The sequence below is a fragment of the Petaurus breviceps genome, unplaced genomic scaffold (assembly GCF_028583685.1).
Source record: "Petaurus breviceps papuanus isolate PSGF00001 unplaced genomic scaffold, PetGlider_PUasm1.0 77, whole genome shotgun sequence".
Lineage (NCBI taxonomy): Eukaryota > Metazoa > Chordata > Mammalia > Diprotodontia > Petauridae > Petaurus > Petaurus breviceps.
Window position 1 is genome coordinate 14,993,081 of NW_027186492.1, and position 17,920 is coordinate 15,011,000.

The window sequence follows — 17,920 nt, forward strand, 5'->3', positions numbered from 1 at the left end:
TTCTCTCTCCCTCCCTCTCTCTCCCTCTCCTTCTCTGTCTCTGTCTGTCTCTGTCTCTCTGTCTGTCTCTCTGTCTCTCTCTCTCTCTCTCTGTCTCTCTCTCTCTCTCTCTCTCTGTCTCTGTCTCTGTCTCTGTCTCTCTCTCTCTCTCTGTCTCTCTCATATTAATGGCTGTATTTTGGGCCCTCCTGGATGTCAATAGTAACTCTTTCTCTTTCAAACAGAAACCCTGAGGGTCTTCCCCTCCCAGCCTAATTTTTTTTTTATAATTAAAGGAGCCATCCCTTGACTCACTTCTTAAAGAGGCCTGTTCACTGCATGGCCATTACCTCACTCTGAGTGAGGCCTTAGCCTAAAAGGCCAGGGTCTCCCATTGCATTCTAGGTCATCTCTAGTCATCCTGATGAATATCTGGTCACTGGATTCAGATGACTCTGGAGGAGAAAGTGAGGCTGGTGACCTTGCACAGCCCTCCCTCACTCAAATTAAAGTCTACTGCAAGTCATGTCATCATTTCCCTGATGCCATAAACCTCTTCCAAAACGAAGGACAAACACAAAGTCCTGTCAGGTCATTGTTAATTGCATCCCCAGCACCTTCAACATATATAATGCCTGGTATTGAAGTAGGTGCTGAAAAATGCTTGGTGACTGATAAAACAATCCCTTTCTGCAAGGAATTTTTACTAAGTGGTGGGAAGGAAAGATTGCATGTATGCAGATCAGTTAGTATAGAATAACTATGAAGGTTGTTGGAGGTGTGACTTCAATGCTTGCATTCTCCTAGTTCAAGTTTGTTGTTGGGACAAAATGAGGAGCTCAAAGTCATTGAACATTTAACTAAGGGAGGTTTACTTTACCTTAATAGCAAGAATATGCAACAAGAATGGATAGTGGCACTTAAATTCTCTGGGGGTGTCTTCTTCTCCATCTGGAAACCATTCCAGTAATCAGATTTTTTAATGGTGATATGTAGTCTTAAGGATCCACCAAGTCTGAGAAGCCCAGACTCCATTTAGCTGGAATTTTCAGTACCCTTAAATGACATGCTATATCAGGGAAACTAGGCACTGTCAATTCCCAGAGGCAACTTTATCCTATCACAGTTGTACAAAGACATTTCAAGAGTCAGTGAAAACAAACAAATAGGGAGATCAGAAAAAAGGTTTGTGTAGAAAGGACTCTCTGAGTTGTATTGTGTGAGAAGCTAAGTTTTCCAAGAGGCAGAGGTGAAGAAGGTACTGCATCACAGGTATGGGGAACCATGTACAAAGGAGAGATGGAATCTTGTGTATGAGGAACAGCTAACAGGGAAATTTGACAAGAAAAGAGTGTGTAAAAGGAGGTAGATGAAATGATTGGAAAGTAGGTGGGAACTAAGCAGGGGTGTGCTGGACCCAGCTCTAACCTGCTTTCAAAAGTCAATTGTTAAATTTTAGTGTGATCATTTACACCTCAGAAATCATAATACCTATCACTTGGGTTTAATTTATTATTTGGTTGGTTGTCTACACTTAAGAAAGTGTTAATAACGGGGCGGCCAGGTGGCTCAGTATGTAAGAGCACCGGCTCCAGTGTCAGGATGACCCGGATCAAATCCGGGCTCAGATACTCATCACCACACCCAGAAATAACTGGCTGTGTAACCTTGAGCAAGTTACTTAACCCTGATTGCTTATTAAAAAAAAAAAAAGAAAGTGTTAATAAATGCAGACTGAAGTTAATAGTGTGAATACATGCATTCCTTTACTCCCACACTGGATTGTCAGGTATTTACCAACACACCCCTCTGTTTCTCTGTAAACACTGCTTTAAGTTCCACAGGAAAGCAGTAGAAGGAGGACTCAGGGAATCAAGTTATCACCAGACTGGTGACCTAGTAACTATAGGCAAATGAGAGGAAGTGGGGCCGGAGAAGAAGCCTATTATTTATGTAGTGCTTTAAGGTTTGCAAAGTTCTTTGTATGTTATTTCAGCCTCACAACATTCCTAGAACTAAGGAAAAGAATGTAATTGCTTTCTTACCAAACTCCAAAAAGGACACAAAATTTCATTTCACAGGTTTAAGAAAGGTAAATAATCTTATCTAAAATGATTGAATTATGAATACTGTATCAAATTCTATCCTCAGTTTATAGATAGTTCTAGGAAAATTGACATACTTTTTGCATTTATATCCAGAGAACTTATTGCAAAGTGCTGAAGATAACATGGGGACAGAACATATTGTTGTACCTTTATTTCACTTGTTTTACAGTAAAGAGGTTTCTAATTGTGATTTAACACAACATAGTTTTGTTAGCTTACAAAAGGGAAAAGGAAGAGAAGGGAAAGAAAGAGAAAAGGATGGGAGAAAGAGAAAGAGAGGAAGGAAAGAAGTAAGGGAGGGAGGGAGGGAGGGAGGAAGGAAGGAAGGAAGGAAGGAAGGAAGGAAGGAAGGAAGGAAGGAAGGAAGGAAGGAAGGAAAGAAGGAAGGAAGGAGAGAGAAACAGAGAGAAAGGAAAGAAAAAAAATTTGCTCCAGGTAAGAAATATCAAAATATCAATCAGAAAGGAAATTTGGAAATTATCCAAAACAGACATACAAAAGATTTTCTTTCTGAAGCTTTTAATTAAATAAAATGGAAAACATGGTATTTGGCCTTTTTCCTTTACACAGCTTGGAGTGCCTTAAAAGAAATTTAGATAACATGCTAAAGACAATGATGAAAACAGTACCTTTCTTTGTGGTGAATTGAAATAGTCAGACTAGTTGTTTTCTTACATTTTTATCTTTGGTCATATGAGGTTTGACATAGTATTATTTTTTCCTTATCGTATACAATCTTCAAATACTATCATTACTGTTCATTCTAAGATCATGGTTAAAGTATCTCACACAATAAAGCTCACTGACACAATAAAGTCACTGACCTCTCTGTGCCTCAGCTTCCTCAACTGTCAAATGAAAAGGTAGATTCAAAGGTTTCTAAGGTCCCTTCCAGATTTAAATCTGTGATCCAGTGACAGTGAACTTGGTCCAGAACTAAATGGGAAGAAAAGAAGTTTGGATTGTATTTGGGAATTTAGTACAGTACTTTCAATGATTCTAAGCTGCTCCATGACACAAAACCCTATATTTCTAGGGTTAACATCTTCCAATGATGTTATAACTTAAATATCATGGAATTCCACACTCTCCAAAGAAGCAAAATTTCAGGTCACCCAAAGGCCTATATAGTGGTGTATGTTGGACAGAAGTAGACAACAATTAATTGCCCAAAATAACTTACAAATTTCCTTTGTTTACTGAGGACATGATGCCAAATAACTACACTCATATTGCTAGAATCCTAAGTGATCTAGAGAATAGGAGATAAGATATCTTATTTCACTATTTTAAGGAATTCCCTGGTAAGCAAGCCCCTTCTAGTAATGTAGGTCAAGGCCACTTCTGCTACTTATAGTCTTAGTAGCCCAGAGCATTGAGAGCTTAAATGACTTGTCCGAGGCCATAGAGCAATTGATTTGTTATAAACAGGACTTAATATTCAGATCTTCTTGATCCAAGGCCAACTCTTTATCCACTATACCAAGGTACTTTTAATAATCTTTTAAGTAAATTTAATAGAAAATAATATGTAAGCAAATAAGAAAAAGGATTTTAAAAGTCTGTGAAATTTGAGGCCAGAATGGCAATTATTAAATAAGGGGATCAGGAAGGTATCAAAAGGAGTTGATAATGGTAGTAACTTTTTAAAGACAGGTAAGAAGTCAATAAGCCCTTTTGTGAATCAGGAGATTAGCTCATTCCAGGTACAGGGAATAATATGAAGAAAGAGAAAAGAAAGCATAGGGTATATTTTTAAGAATGCTGAGTAGTTCCTGCTACTTCCATCAATTTATACTAGTACTTAGCACAGTATCTGGCACATAATAGGCACTTAATAAATGTTGATTGATTTTGTTCCATGTCATAGCCCCCATCCTGGCTAGTTGTAGTGCCAACACAATATAGTTCTCAATCACAAAATATAACAGTCTCCGTTGTCCAGAAGACAAACAAAACATTTATTCAGACACCAGAAAACCAAATCCCAACACCAGGAAACTGAATCCATCATAGCAACAAAGAAGTTAATACACCATAACCAGCAGGGAGGCACACTATCCTTTAGCTTTTCCACAAACACTCACAAGCCTAGCTGTCTCCTTGCGTATGTCCTCTCCTCCCTCCAGCTCTAACTTCCAGCTTTCTGTGGGCTCTGCTCCACCCTTCAGCAAACTCCTCCCACCATAGGCTCCATGTGATTACATTTGACCTATTAGGGGTAGGGAAGATATTAAAATTCCCTTAGGTCTATTGAGGGGCAGGGAAGATCTTCAAATTACCATTACCATTACACTAGTAACTTCCTATATTTGCTAATTTCATTTGTAATGAGAAACTGGGTGAAAGAGAATAGTAGGGATATCTCAAGTGAATCACATAGATGGAAAACTCAAAGTACTTAATCTTACTGACTTGGGGTTAAAACAAATAACATTCTTGTAAAGAAAGGTATTGATTTCATGTCATCTTATGAAAGTTTTGATAGAAGGTTCAGAGCCATGATTTTTGACAAGATCTGAGGCTACCTTGTCTGATGCCAGTCTCCATTTCTCCACTAATATTCTTACTAATTGAAGCCAGTTCCCAGTGACTTTTCTTACCCATAGGTAAATATGAACCCTTAAAACTCCTAACAAAAGGTTCCCACTTTCATAGGGTCATAGGGTTAGGGATGGAAAGACCCTTAGAACACATCTAGCCCAACTCCCTTATTTTAAATTTGAAAAAAAAAAACTGAGAAGCAAATTGTTGAAGTTACTCACCCTGTGCTGGACAGTTAATAAGGAGCAGACCTGGCTGAAAGATATAAGTTCACTCACTCTAAATACTCTTTCCTCCATACCAGCATTCCTAGGAAAACAAAGAAACCACTTTTTAGAGCAGTGCCACATGAGGGATTATAAGGGAGGCACACACAAACTCAGCATGGCATAAGACTAGGAGTCAGGAAGAGCTGGATTTGACTCTATATCCGATATTTTCTATGTGTGTTACTGGACAAATCACTTAATCTCTCTTGCCCTTAGTTTCTTCATTTGTAGAATCAGGGAATTGGACAGTCACCTCTAAATGCCTTTCATCTCGAAATATAGGATCCTATGAATTCAAATATAAGATTAGAAAAAGATAGTATCTTGCAGTGTTTCAAGGAGGGAATTCCCTGAGTTATGTGGTCCTGCTTAAGTTTCCTCTCCACTTGTGAAACTGAAATTTTATGCCTTCACAACTGATCTAAGTGGTCAGAATCAGATCATTATCATTAGTTGCATTTTTCTGACATTTGTTTATAGAGGTTCATGCTAATTGCTTTCCATGAAGACAGAGATAATGAGAATACATCCTAGTGCTATTTCCTCAGTTTCTACCATATATTCCTACTGTAATGTTTTCTAGATATCAGTATATTTAACTGTGATCTCTGTTGATCATTCTTTTTTTTTTTTAATAGAGGCAATTGGGGTTAAGTGACTTGTCCAGGGTCACACAGTTAGTAAGCATTTGAGACTACATTTGAACTATGGTCCTCCTGATTTCAGGATCAGTGCTCTATCCATTGCACAACATAGGTGCCCCTCTGCTGATCATTCTTGCTTAAGGCTTTGGCTTTCAAGTACCTGTGTGTCTATTTCTTTCCTGCCAAACTTTCAAGTGACAGAACAGGGTAGTATTTTCCCATAGTCAGCCAGGATGAATTTGCATCTTTGATAATATGTATATATCGAATAATGTAAAATGCTTTCCAAATCTGAAAGTTATATATAAATGTGAGTTCTAATTGAGGCAGCTATGTGGTAAAGTGGTTAGATCATTGGACCTGTGTGTCAGGAAGACTTGAATTTAAATCAAGCATCAGGCACTTACTAACTGTGTGACGCTGGGCTACTCAGTTAAGCTCTATCTACTCAGTTTCCTTATATGTAAAATGAGGATAATAATAGTACCTATCTCACAGAGTTGAAGTAAAGATCAAATGAGATGATATTTTTGCAAACTTCAAAATGCTTTATTAATGTTAGCTATTATTATTGTTGCTGCAATTATATCATTCAAACTCTACTGCAGAGAGTGCAAGTGCAATGGACTGGCCACATTGTTCAAATGCCAAATGTACGGCTTGCCAAAAAAACTCTTTTAAAAGAACTCACATGGTAGTCAGAAAAAGCAATACAAGGACACTCTCAAGGTCTCTCTTAACAACTTTGGAATTGAATGTGTGACATGGAAGGCACTGACCCAGGACTACCCATCAGAGAAGGTGCTAGGTACTCTATGACCAAAGTAGGATTGAAGTAGCTCAAAAGAAATGTGAGGTGTGTAGATTTAGAGACTCCACCTCAAATATTCACAAGAATTATTTGTGCCCACCTGTGGTGAGGCATTCTGAGCTCATATTGGTCTGATCAGCCATAGTCAGATGTACTGTAATTTGACTTTAACATAGTGATATCACTTTGGTTCTCTTCAAGAACAAAGGACAACAACCATATCATAACTGACTGTATGTAGCACCAATGCAATATTCACAGTGCCCACAGTCACTATAAACATACATTCATGTGGCTCTATCACAAAATATAACACAGTCTCCATAGAGAAGACAGAAGCAAAACATTTATTCAGATGCCAGAAAACCAAATCCCAACACCAGGAAACCGAATCCATCATAGCAACATAGAAGTTAATGTACCACGATGTAGCAGAAAGCCACATCATCCATTAGCCTTCCCACAAATCAACACAAGCCTAGCTGTCAGAGAGGGTGGCAAAAAACCAAAAAGCCTATCAGTATCCCTCAGAAACATGCTCTCCTCTCAACTATCTAGTCTGGCTCTGGCTCCCAGCTTCCTGAGGGCTCTGTTCCACCCTTCAGCAAACTCTTCCCATCACAGGCTCCATGTGGTTACATTCAGCCTATTAGGGGGCAGAGTTGATTTTCAATGCAGGAAAGGTCTTCAAATTCCCTAAAGCTTATTAAGGGGCAGGGAAGATCTTCAAATTCCCATTATCATTATATTCAGCCCCAAGATCTTTCATGTCCCTTACATAGCAAAAATGCATTAACAATACATTTTATTACATAATTTAATGAGAGTTTAGGGATAACTGGTGGGGTAACTGCTGTCAACAGAACTTTGCAACAAAATAACAGCAATAATAGAAAATAAGCACATAAAACAATATCTTAGGGTGGGGGCTTGGGCATAAGCACCCATCCTTCTCCCCTCAAATGGGGCTCAAAATCTTGGGGTAAGGGGCAAAGATCTCTTCTCCATATCTACTTCCAGCTGAAATTGGACATAGAGTTGTCCCTGCCTCCAAAAGGTCCCATTTGAGCAGTCACTTTTTTAGCTGGCATCCGGAGCTTGGTTGGCGCCAGGTCCAGGGATGGCACATCACAGTCACAGACAGGGAATGGCATCCTGCTTAAGCCATCAGTCATCTCCAGGGAGAAGGTACTAAACCTGCAGGAAACAAATCTTGCAAACAAGTTTAACAGAGAAAAAGCCAGAAAGATACAAATATAGGGTCAGTCATACTTCTGGAGTCCATGAACTCACTATCATAGCCTCATTCACAGAATACATGAATTAAGGGTTCAATTTGACAATCATCTTCTCCTGAATAAAGAGATTTACTTATCATTTTATTATTTAGCAAATAGTTTGATATATTCCTCAATTTAAACTCCAGGATACATTTTTTTTTTCATGTTGATTCTGTATTTAGCTACGACCAGAAACTTTTTTTATGGGCATAATGATTAACCCAATGTCAAACCCAACAGAATGGTATTGGTCCAATATAGAATATGAATGCTTGCTGAGTACCCAATACCACTTCTAACATTGTTTGTTTATCTTGAAATTCATGGTTAATGGTTGGTGGGAGAAGGGAGAGGGATGCAGTAGAAAGGTTTTCATGACATTCCTTTTCTACCTGGCTCAGGTATCCATAAAGACAACTTTATAACCTTTCAATGATGAGTACACTGTTTGAAATATGTGATTTTTCTAAATTTCAGATATTTCTAGAAGTATTATCTAGGCTTTTCTACAAAATTAATGAAAATTCACATCAGATATTCAATACTGGGTTTAAAATATTTTATAGATGCGGTGGCTAATACAAATATGTAATCACCATGAAATTAGTTTTCAGGAATGCATTGTTTGTCCAGGCCTGTTATTTCATTGGTGGTAAAGAGTGACCTGGGAAATGAAGAGGTTTGGAGATTTGTCTAGAATCACATAGCCTCAATGTGTTAGAAGCATGTCTCCCTGATTCTTCCAGTTTCTTCTTAAATTCTCTACCTGCTATGTCAAGAAATGCCTTATTTTAAAATTTATTAAAATAGTCCTTCACAACAAGTTCACAAAAAATTATATGTGATTCTGAGACTATGAATATTACTTATTCATATACTATTAATATTACCTTAGAGGTAGGTATTCCCTCTTTAGACCATTCTCAAAAGGAAGGATTGGACCCACAATTCTTAACATTTTACCATTGGTTTTTCTTTTACTAGATGGAGGGCATACTGCATTCAATAATTATTACTCCTATATGTACTGTAGGGAGGAAATTACTTAATCAGGCCAGACATATAACATATATCAAGTGTTCTAGCAGGATGCTTTATGGGATTTAACTTTTTTTAATTAAATCAGAAGTAACAAAGGATTTTTTTAGGTATTATTTAATAGGACTTTCAATATCTGTCCTCTGAAGCTAATTGTTATATAGAAAGTCATGTTAGTTCTAGTTATTATTCATTTGTAGACTACAGTGATACTTGCCCATTCATTTTTGGCTATTTTCAACATCCTGACAGTCTCAAAGAATTTACTAGAAAAAGGAACTGTTCACACCAACAGAGCTCCATGTGTCTAATCACTGTAGAATTTACTGCTTTGAGGTTTTCTTTTTATGTTCTTAATTTTAAATAGCATGAATTTTATAAACTGCAGATAATATTTAGTTCAACTCCCTGTTGTGGGGAGACGTGTTTTATAAATAATAAAATGCTGCAAACTGCTATTATTTTCCCTATTTTTTTTTAGTGAGTCATGTTTAATTAAGACAAGTGTACTAAAAGGAAATCTAAGCTTGGCTGCATGCTTTCCTAGAAAATCTCCCAAGAAATGACTCACTTGATTACTGTTTTAATTTAACAGAAACTTCCAAAGACAAATGAAACTGTAATTGGGCTGCACTAATTGTCTGAAGCAGGATATGCTTATTACCCTAACATAGCTTTCTAATCTCCAGCATAGATTCTTTGTTCCCCCGCCACATACACACACCCCTTAAACTTTGAACAAATAAAAATTCTTTGATCAAGTAGTGAAAACATGACACTGTCATGCCCAATTAATATTTTCTAAGATATTTTCCAGTGTAGTGAAAGTGAATCTAAAGGAAAGGTTTAAATTGTTTCACTTGTGTTTTGGAGTTCCAAGAAGCCTGGTGATTCGTCTCAGTTGAGGAATGTTTTTCCCCCCATTTAAATATGTACTCTGGGATTTTCATATTTCATCTGACAGGTATTATAAGGGTTTCTTTTTTTTTTTTGGAGGGGGGAAGACAGGGCAATTGGGATTAAGTGACTTGCCCAAGGTCACACAGCTAGTAAGTGTTAAGTGTTTGAGGTCAGATTTGAACTCATGTCCTCCTGACTCCAGGGCCAGTGCTCTATTCACTGTACCACCTAGCCACCCCCAAGGGTTTCTTTTTTTCATATAAGTGATGGATGGTCTAGACCAGTGGTGTCAAACTCTAGAAACAGATCTCTGTATGCCACATATTGACTAAGAAATCCACAAATTAACATTTTCTATGTAGCATTATATTTTTATTTGTTTTTGAATTACATTTTAATCTGCACTCAAAAGTGTTGTGAGCCACACATAACTAGGAGGTTCATGTTTGACACTTCTGGTCTAGATTAGTGTTGGAGCTTATGAGTTTATATAGAGACAGTGCCTTTTAGTGAATAGTCTACTACATCAGATATCAGGAAGACATAGGTTCAAATCCCACCCCACTGCTATTACTTACAAACTGGTACTTCCTAATCTCTCTGAGCTTTAGGCTCCTGTATATGATTATACCTTCCCAAGTCCCTGGTGTATGGATTTAAATATCACCATTTTTATTCTGTTATTTATTTGAATGAAATTTATACCAATGAAATCACAGGTCCAGTGCAAAACAAAATTGCCATTTGTTTTAATGGTTGCAGTATTTACAATTTTGAAAATTTAAAATTAAAATAAAATGAGTTCTCATGTCTCTTATATGCTGGTCTAATAGTATGGTGCAATGCTCAATAGCCTACTTGCTAGGAGGAGATAAAAATTGATTCAGGATCATCTTGCCCCAGTCCTGTTTTCTAAGATTGAAAGAAAAAAGGATGCTATTTCATCAGTTGCTATCTGATTGTTGTGTTGATGTCTGGTTTTACTTAAGATTTTCTGGAATATAACAATTGGATTATTAATTCATAGTATCATAGATGTAGAGCTAAAAGACACCCTAAAGGTCATTGAGTCAAATATCTTCCTTTTATGGATGAAGGAAGCAAGGTACAGAGAAGTTAATTGACTTGCTCAGGATAATATCTCCTAGTAAGTAAGTATCTGAGGTAGGACTTGAACCCAAGCCTTCCTGATTCCACATCCAGTGCTCTAGTCATTTGACTATGCTCCACCTTAATGACAAAAGCTGAATTGTAAAGACTGTCCTAGTCTAAAGTCTTCCAGTATGGCCAGACAGTGTTTCTTCTATTGTAATACTAGCCTAGCTAAATTCTGAGAGCCCAGTCACAAAATTGACCATGCCTGTACCCCAAAGAGAACAATGAAAGAGAAAGAGGACACATATGTATAAAAATATTTGTAACATTTCATTTTGCAATGGCAAAGAACTGGAAAATAAGAGAATGTCTATCAGTTGGTGACTAGTTGAAAAAACTTTCAGATATGAATGTAATTGGATAGTATTTGTTGTGCTGTAAGAAATGATGAAAGGGACAGTTTCAGAGAAACCTGGGATGGACTTGAATAAATGATGCAAAATGAAGTAAGAACAATTTGTATGATAACAGCAACATTGTAAAAAACAAATTATTTTGAATAACCTAAGAATTATTACCAGTACAGTTACCAAGCATGATTCCAGAGGACCAATAATAAAATATGCTACCTGACAGTAAGATTATGGAGTCAGAGTACAGAATGATAAATCTATTGTTTTGGACATGACCAGCGGTAATGGTAATTTGAAGATTTTCACTGCTTTGAAAATAAACTCTGTCCCCTAATAGACTGAAGGTAATCACATGAAACCTGTGGTGGGAGGAATTTGCTGAAGGATGGAGCAGAGCCCACAGGAAGCTGGGAGTCAGAACAAGCTAGATGGTTGGGAGGAGAGGATGCTTTCAAGGGGACAGATAGACTTGTGAATAAATATTGGTCTTGTGCTGGTTTGTGGGAAGGCTAAAGGATGGTGTGGCTCTCTGCCACATTGTGGTACATTCCCTTCTATGTTGCTATGATGGATTTGGTTTCCTCATGTTAGAATTTGGTTTTCTGGTGTGTGAATGAATGTTTTGCTTCTGTCTTATATATGGAGAGTCTGTCACATTTTATGATCAAAAACCATGGGAATTTATTTATAATTACTGTGGGCCCTTTGAGTATTACACTGACGCTACACCAGTGAGGGAATTTGCTTTGCTTGACTATTCCTATTTGTTATAAAGATTTTGTCTGTGTGTTGTTTTGTTTTAATGGGCTTGGGGCAGGTATATTGGGAAAGAGAAAATAGATTTTTGTTCATTGGAAAATTTGTTTTTTATTAAATTGGGGGTGATTTTTTTTCATCCATAGCAAGTTTTGAAAGCTATCTTTCAATTCCTAAACGATTCATCAGTCTGTTTCAGAGAAGTGAATATCCACCCTAATGAAATTCTTCTTAAAATACACTAATCAAATTATCTTTGAAGTTTTATAGTAAAAATTGTATACTGAAATAATACCCAGAAAATACAGATAAAAATATAACAATATAATTAAAACCTTTTTTCACTTTTTACTTTTATATATATATATAAAACCCAATAATGTCTTTTTAATGTAGCTTGTCGGAATCTTTTTCAGACTTTGGTGAAATTCATAGGATATTCTCAGTGATGATAGTCTGGCTTGTTCTGCCCCTACCTAGTCAGAAAACTAGAACCTCTAGAGTTAACGCAGTACTAAGTTTTCCTTTGCTTATTGTGCTAATAGATCCATGAAATGAAAACATTACAATAGCAAAACATTTTATCATCACAGAAATGGAGATCAAAGAAAAAAAATCACAACATGTGTTTCTTTTTTTTTTTTTTTTTTAAGCAATCAGGGTTAAGTAACTTGCTCAAGGTTACACGGCCAGTTATTTCTGGGTGTGGTGCTGAGTGTCTGAGTCCGGGATTCGATCTCCAGGTCGTCCCAACACTGGAGCCGGTGCTCCTACTCGCTGAGCCACCTGGCCGCCCAACAACATGTGTTTCTTAATAAAAACAATCTAATAATCTCATTCCTTCTTTCATTTGGGGAGCAAACTCTTCTCAGAATCCTGACTCTTGTAGAAAATAAAAGAATCCTTTCAGAAGTAGAATAAGAGGTTGAAGCTTTTAGTGTGAAGAGCCTTGTTTTCCTTGATTAAAGGCTGCTTTTGTCAGTATCACAGCTCAGTAAGCACCCAAACCTTATGCTGATATTGAAATATATATAAAGTCTTTGTTATCATTCCTTGGTGGCATTATTGACATGTATTAGTAAACTTGTATGCTAACTGCATTGATAATTTCTTCTCAGACCTCAGTATCTCCAGTATGTTCAGTAGCATGTGTTTCAAATGCTTTACCTATCCTTGTGAATGGAATGATGTAGCTCTACACTTACTGATTCTTTCCCCTTTCTCTTTACTCTTTGATTAACTTGCTCTCAAACTAAAAATTTATTTGTATGAATGATAGGGAAGCTATAAACTGAGAAATACTTCTATGACACCTTGGGTACAGAGGAAGCCTTTCCCTGCTCCCCTGCAATTTCTAAAAACCTGCTTATTTAAAGTTTTGAGTTATAAATTCTGTCCTCTCTTCCTTCCTCCCCCTCCCCCCTTTCTGAGACAGCAAACAATCAGATATAGGTTATACATATGTAATTATGTAAAACATTTCCACATTAGTCATTTTGTGTAAGAAGACTTGAATGAAGAAAAACTGACAGAGAAAAATAACATGCTTCAGTCTGTATTCAAACAATAACAATTCTTTCTCTGGAGGCTAATAGTATGCTTCATCAGTAGTCCTTTGGGATTGTTTCCGATCATTCTATTGCTGAGAATAGCTAAGTCATTTGCAGTTCTTCATCAAACAAAGTTGCTGTTTCTGTGTACAGTGTTCTGGTTCCTTCTGTTCACTTTGTTATGCATCAGTTTATATAAGTCTTTCCAAGTTTTTTCTGAAATCATCCTGCTTGTCATTTCTTATAGCACAACAATATTCTATTACAACCATATATCAAGGCTTGTTTAGCCCAAGAACTACTATAAATATTTCTGTATGTGTGGGTCCTTTCTCCTTTTTTTCTTTTTTTGGATGTCTTTGGGATATAGACCTAGCGATGTTATTGCTGGATCAGAGAGTGACAGTTTTATAATCCTTTGGCCATAACAGAGAAAGTCTTCTGATTATTGAATAGGTAGACCAATTAAATAGGTATCTTGAATTAAATAGGTACCTTGAATAGGTACCAATTAAAGTGACCAGTCATGTCTAAGATGTTATTAATATTCTCTTTTTCCTCCTGAAGAACAAAAAGTCTCTACTCTCTAAGTAAGAAATTGAAGTTAGTAGTACCTTCCATTTTACTTCCTGGTCACAGGAATTACACTTCTTATGTATATCAGAAAGCCTACTTCAAAGCCAAGAGCTTATACTTATGGATGGAGTAGGTCTCACTGTCAGCGAGTCCCCTACTAGAAAATCCAATAGATTACTGGTGATCATCTCTCTCACTACAGAGCTACCTCCTGGACACCCAGGCTGTAGTGTAAGTGTGTTGTAGCACAAAGATTGGTCATCTCCAGTTAACCTTTTCTACCTCAACCATGGCTGTTGCATTAAGGGTAGTGAATTTCATCTAGAACATAGCTGAACAATATTTTTTCAACATGTCAGTATCTTCTAATATTAGTTTCAAGTCTTTTTATAAGATAAAGGAAATATTTCTCACCTCTTTTTTTTTTTACTTTTTATTGATGGATTTGCATAAAAATCCATCCTTTCATTATTTCAAGAATTCAGAATCTAAAGTCAAATGTAAAGTCTTTCAAAATTGACTTACCATTTTGAGACCAAATTCTATATACTTTATTTTTTTAAGTTAAAATTTCCTTTTAAAAACACTAGTTTTCTATTTATTCCTCAAAACACTCCAGGGAATAACCAATTGTAAAGCCTCTTTCCAGGAGTATTTTACTTTTCTCTCTAATTAAATTATAACTATTCCTTTTTAATTATTCCACATGTAGCCATAGGCGGATGTTGGGGCATTTCATTAAGTCTGTGTCTACCCATGGAAAATGAATTGAAAACCCATGGGAATTCACATACACACACACACACACTACTCACACACACACACACTCACATACACATACATGAGTGCATATCCACACACACAAAATACTGAAATTTCCAAATAACCAAAGTGTGTCTTTCAGTCAGAACTATTTTTTGGCTTCACATTGTTCTCTGCTTATTCATGTGACTCTTAGGAAGTCACTGAACCTCTCCAAACCTCAGTTTCCTCATTTATAAAAATATGGATAAAAATAACACCTATCTTACAGGGTTGTTGTAAGAGTCAAATTAGAACATGTACATTGGTTTTATCATTGGTATTGAAGTTTAGGGTTTTTGAGACCCCCAAATATCAACATGCCAGGTTTCTCAGCTAAAGTAAAGCAAAGTTTATTAAAGATTCGCCATAATGGGTAGACTTTTAAGGAATCTAAGTATTCGTGAAGTTTGTATTGACAAGCAGGCCAGAATAATCTGACCCAGAGTGAGTCTACGCTAGATTAATCTCCATGTCTTCATGGAGGCAAGAGGGATCTTATAGAGAGAGAGACTGTGGAAGAGATCTAGGGGTCCTCTAGAGGAGGGGTTTGGGGAGGGTCTTGAGGAGGAGGCTAAGGAGAATCTTTGATGAAACTGAGGTCAAACTACAGGAATGGGATTAAGGGTGGGATATAGCTGAAGGCTACCAGGAGATAATAGACAATGGAGGGCTAGGCTAGTTTAAGGGTAACAGATTTGGGTATAGATAGTTTGATTGGATCAAGGGTAGAAAGTAGCTGGAAGATGGAGGGCTAGGCTAGGTTAAGAGTAACAGATTTGGGCCTAGTCTTGAGGAAAGGCTTATGGCCTCAGGCAAATGCCTCATCAAGTGGGAAGATTCATCAGAATTCAAGGGGTTTCCCAGAGCCTGTACCCCATCATTTAATATTACTTAATTTGCATATGTAGAAAGATAACAGCATAGCATGTCGAATAAGAGAAATAGAGAATTGACTTTGGAGTCATGACCTGTATTTAAGCCTTTGTTCTGATACATACTGACTGTGTGACCCTGAGTAAGTCATTGAATCTCCTACTAACTAGGGCAACTCTTGAAGATTATTAGTTGCAGAACAGTTACTGATCCTCATTGGTAGAGAAGGTTTCCTCAATGGGAGTTTCTTATACCAATGAAGCCAGACATCTGGAAGAGAGAGAGACAGAGACACAGAGAAGGGGAGAGAGACAGAGACAGAGAGAGAGAGAGAGAGAGAGAGAGAGAGAGAGAGAGAGAGAGAGAAAGGAGAGAGAAGGAGAGAGAGAGAGAGAGGTTGGCTTTTCCAGTGCTGAGGAGATAATTACAAAAACCTTGATGACAAACATCTCTATAATATCTTATATTTATACCTCCATGGGGGGGGGAAATCAAGCCTTTATTTCACACTCTTGCAGCACATGACCCCAAAGTTCATTCACTCTCAAATGGAGAGAAACAATCCCTTTTTATAAGGTTTTGTTTTCTTTAAGGAGCAACTATAGCGGCACAGAAGTCAGAAATGGCCGCCTTGATAGATAGGTATCCCTAGAATCTGCAAATATTGTAGAGAATTCATTCCCCTAGATTCTGTCCTGAAGTAGCAGAGTTTATTTCTTATTTGCATTAAAGGAATGAAATGATCAGTGTCCAGTAATGTCCCTGCACTCAGGGAATCTGGATCATTCTCTATTTTGTAATGGATTATATACAGTAATATGCCCAAAGCTTTCAAAAATTGCTACAAACTTAAGAAAATAGTCTCTCCCCTCTAAGCCACAGCATACATCAAAGAAGAGTAGGGAGTATACCTTTTTCTTGTCCCACAGCAACCTTTCTCACTGGTATGAAAAGGTGTTGATTAGCTTTTATTTATGCGACATATTTAGGGTGTCCAACTGAGGAATCACAACTCATTTATTTGGCAGCCTTGGCAGGCAGTTCAAGGAGCACTGAAATGGGAATACAGCATAGTAGCAAAGAATAATCTACAACTCATCAAGCCTCAGATCTTGTGCTCAGTGATTTACAGGGTGTGGAGACAAGGATGTTTCTATAGGAATTTTTACTCTCAAGGGTCTTCAGACATGTCTATTGCTAGTGGAGGGCAGAGTGCTTGGAAAATCCCTGACTCCCCATAGGAGAGGTTTATCTTTTCATGTAAGCACTGTTGAAAGGAAATTATTATTTCATTCCAGTTCACCAAATGGTCTCATAGGCTGAGCATCCAAAGCTATGTTTGTTAGCATTTGTAAGTGAGTGAAATAATCATTTCTATTTCAGGATAGACTAGGGCTAGATTATACTAAGGGTGGCTGGGTAGCACAGTGGATGAAGTGCCAGGCCTGGAGTCAGAAAGACTCCTCTTACAGAGTTCAAATCCAGCTTCAGACACTTACTATTTGTGTGATCCTGGCCAACTCACTTAAACCTGCTTGCCTTGGTTTCCTCACCTGTAAAATGAGCTGGAGAAGGAAATGGCAAACCACTGCAGTATCTTTAGTCAAAAAACCAAACAAACAAAGCCAAACCCAAATGGGGTCATGAAGAGTTGGACAGAACTGAAAAATGACTCTACAGCAGTCTATATATGAGACTATACTAAAGCAAATTTATTTGAAATAATTGAGAGTTGTCTTATAACCACATTTTTTACTAGTAGCTAATATTCTATAGATTTCGAGCTAGAAGGAATCTTAGAAGTTTTTAGTCCCACCCTGTCATTTTGCAAATGAGAAAACTTAGTCCCAAAAGGTCATAAGAACATCTGTTGCTGCAAGGGTCTTCAGAAGCCTCTAGTCTGACCTACTGATTTTACAGATAGGGAAACTGAGGCCCAGTGACTTGTCCAAAGTCACACAGGTTACAGACGTGGCATAGCTGGCATTTGATCCCATGTCCTTTTACTCAAGATATAATAACCTCTCCACTCTTCCTTGCTACTTCAGTCTTTGTCAAGTTATATTTAGGGTGAATCAACATTTACTTTTTCAGAACTTATATGACTGAAATGAGGATTTCACTTCACCTAAAGATTCCACATACTTTGCAATTCTGTGGTGCAGTGGATAGAGCCCCAACCTACAGTCAGGAAGACCTGAATTCAAATCCTGCTCTGTAATCCTGGGAAAGTCAATTACTCCTGTTTGCCTCAGTTACCTCATCTGTAAAATGAGGTAG

The 17,920-nt window shown here is 37.3% G+C and overlaps 1 protein-coding gene and 1 long non-coding RNA gene across 3 annotated transcripts in view; one reads left to right on the plus strand and one right to left on the minus strand.

Moving 5' to 3' along the window:
* PRKD1 (protein kinase D1) overlaps positions 1-17,920 on the plus strand; it is a 430,367-nt gene that overhangs the window by 309,070 nt on the left and 103,377 nt on the right. The window lies entirely within an intron of this gene.
* The window catches only part of LOC138175534 (uncharacterized), a 71,393-nt gene that overhangs the window by 35,439 nt on the left and 18,034 nt on the right, over positions 1-17,920 (minus strand). Inside the window, exons 2-3 of one of the 2 annotated variants that reach the window (XR_011172026.1) lie at positions 4,853-4,940; positions 2,528-3,023 (exon numbers count right to left, since the gene is read on the minus strand). This is a non-coding gene — a long non-coding RNA (uncharacterized lncRNA). Of the gene's footprint in view, positions 1-2,527; positions 3,024-4,852; positions 4,941-17,920 lie in introns of those variants that run through there. The other variant, XR_011172027.1, reaches the window with a different exon arrangement.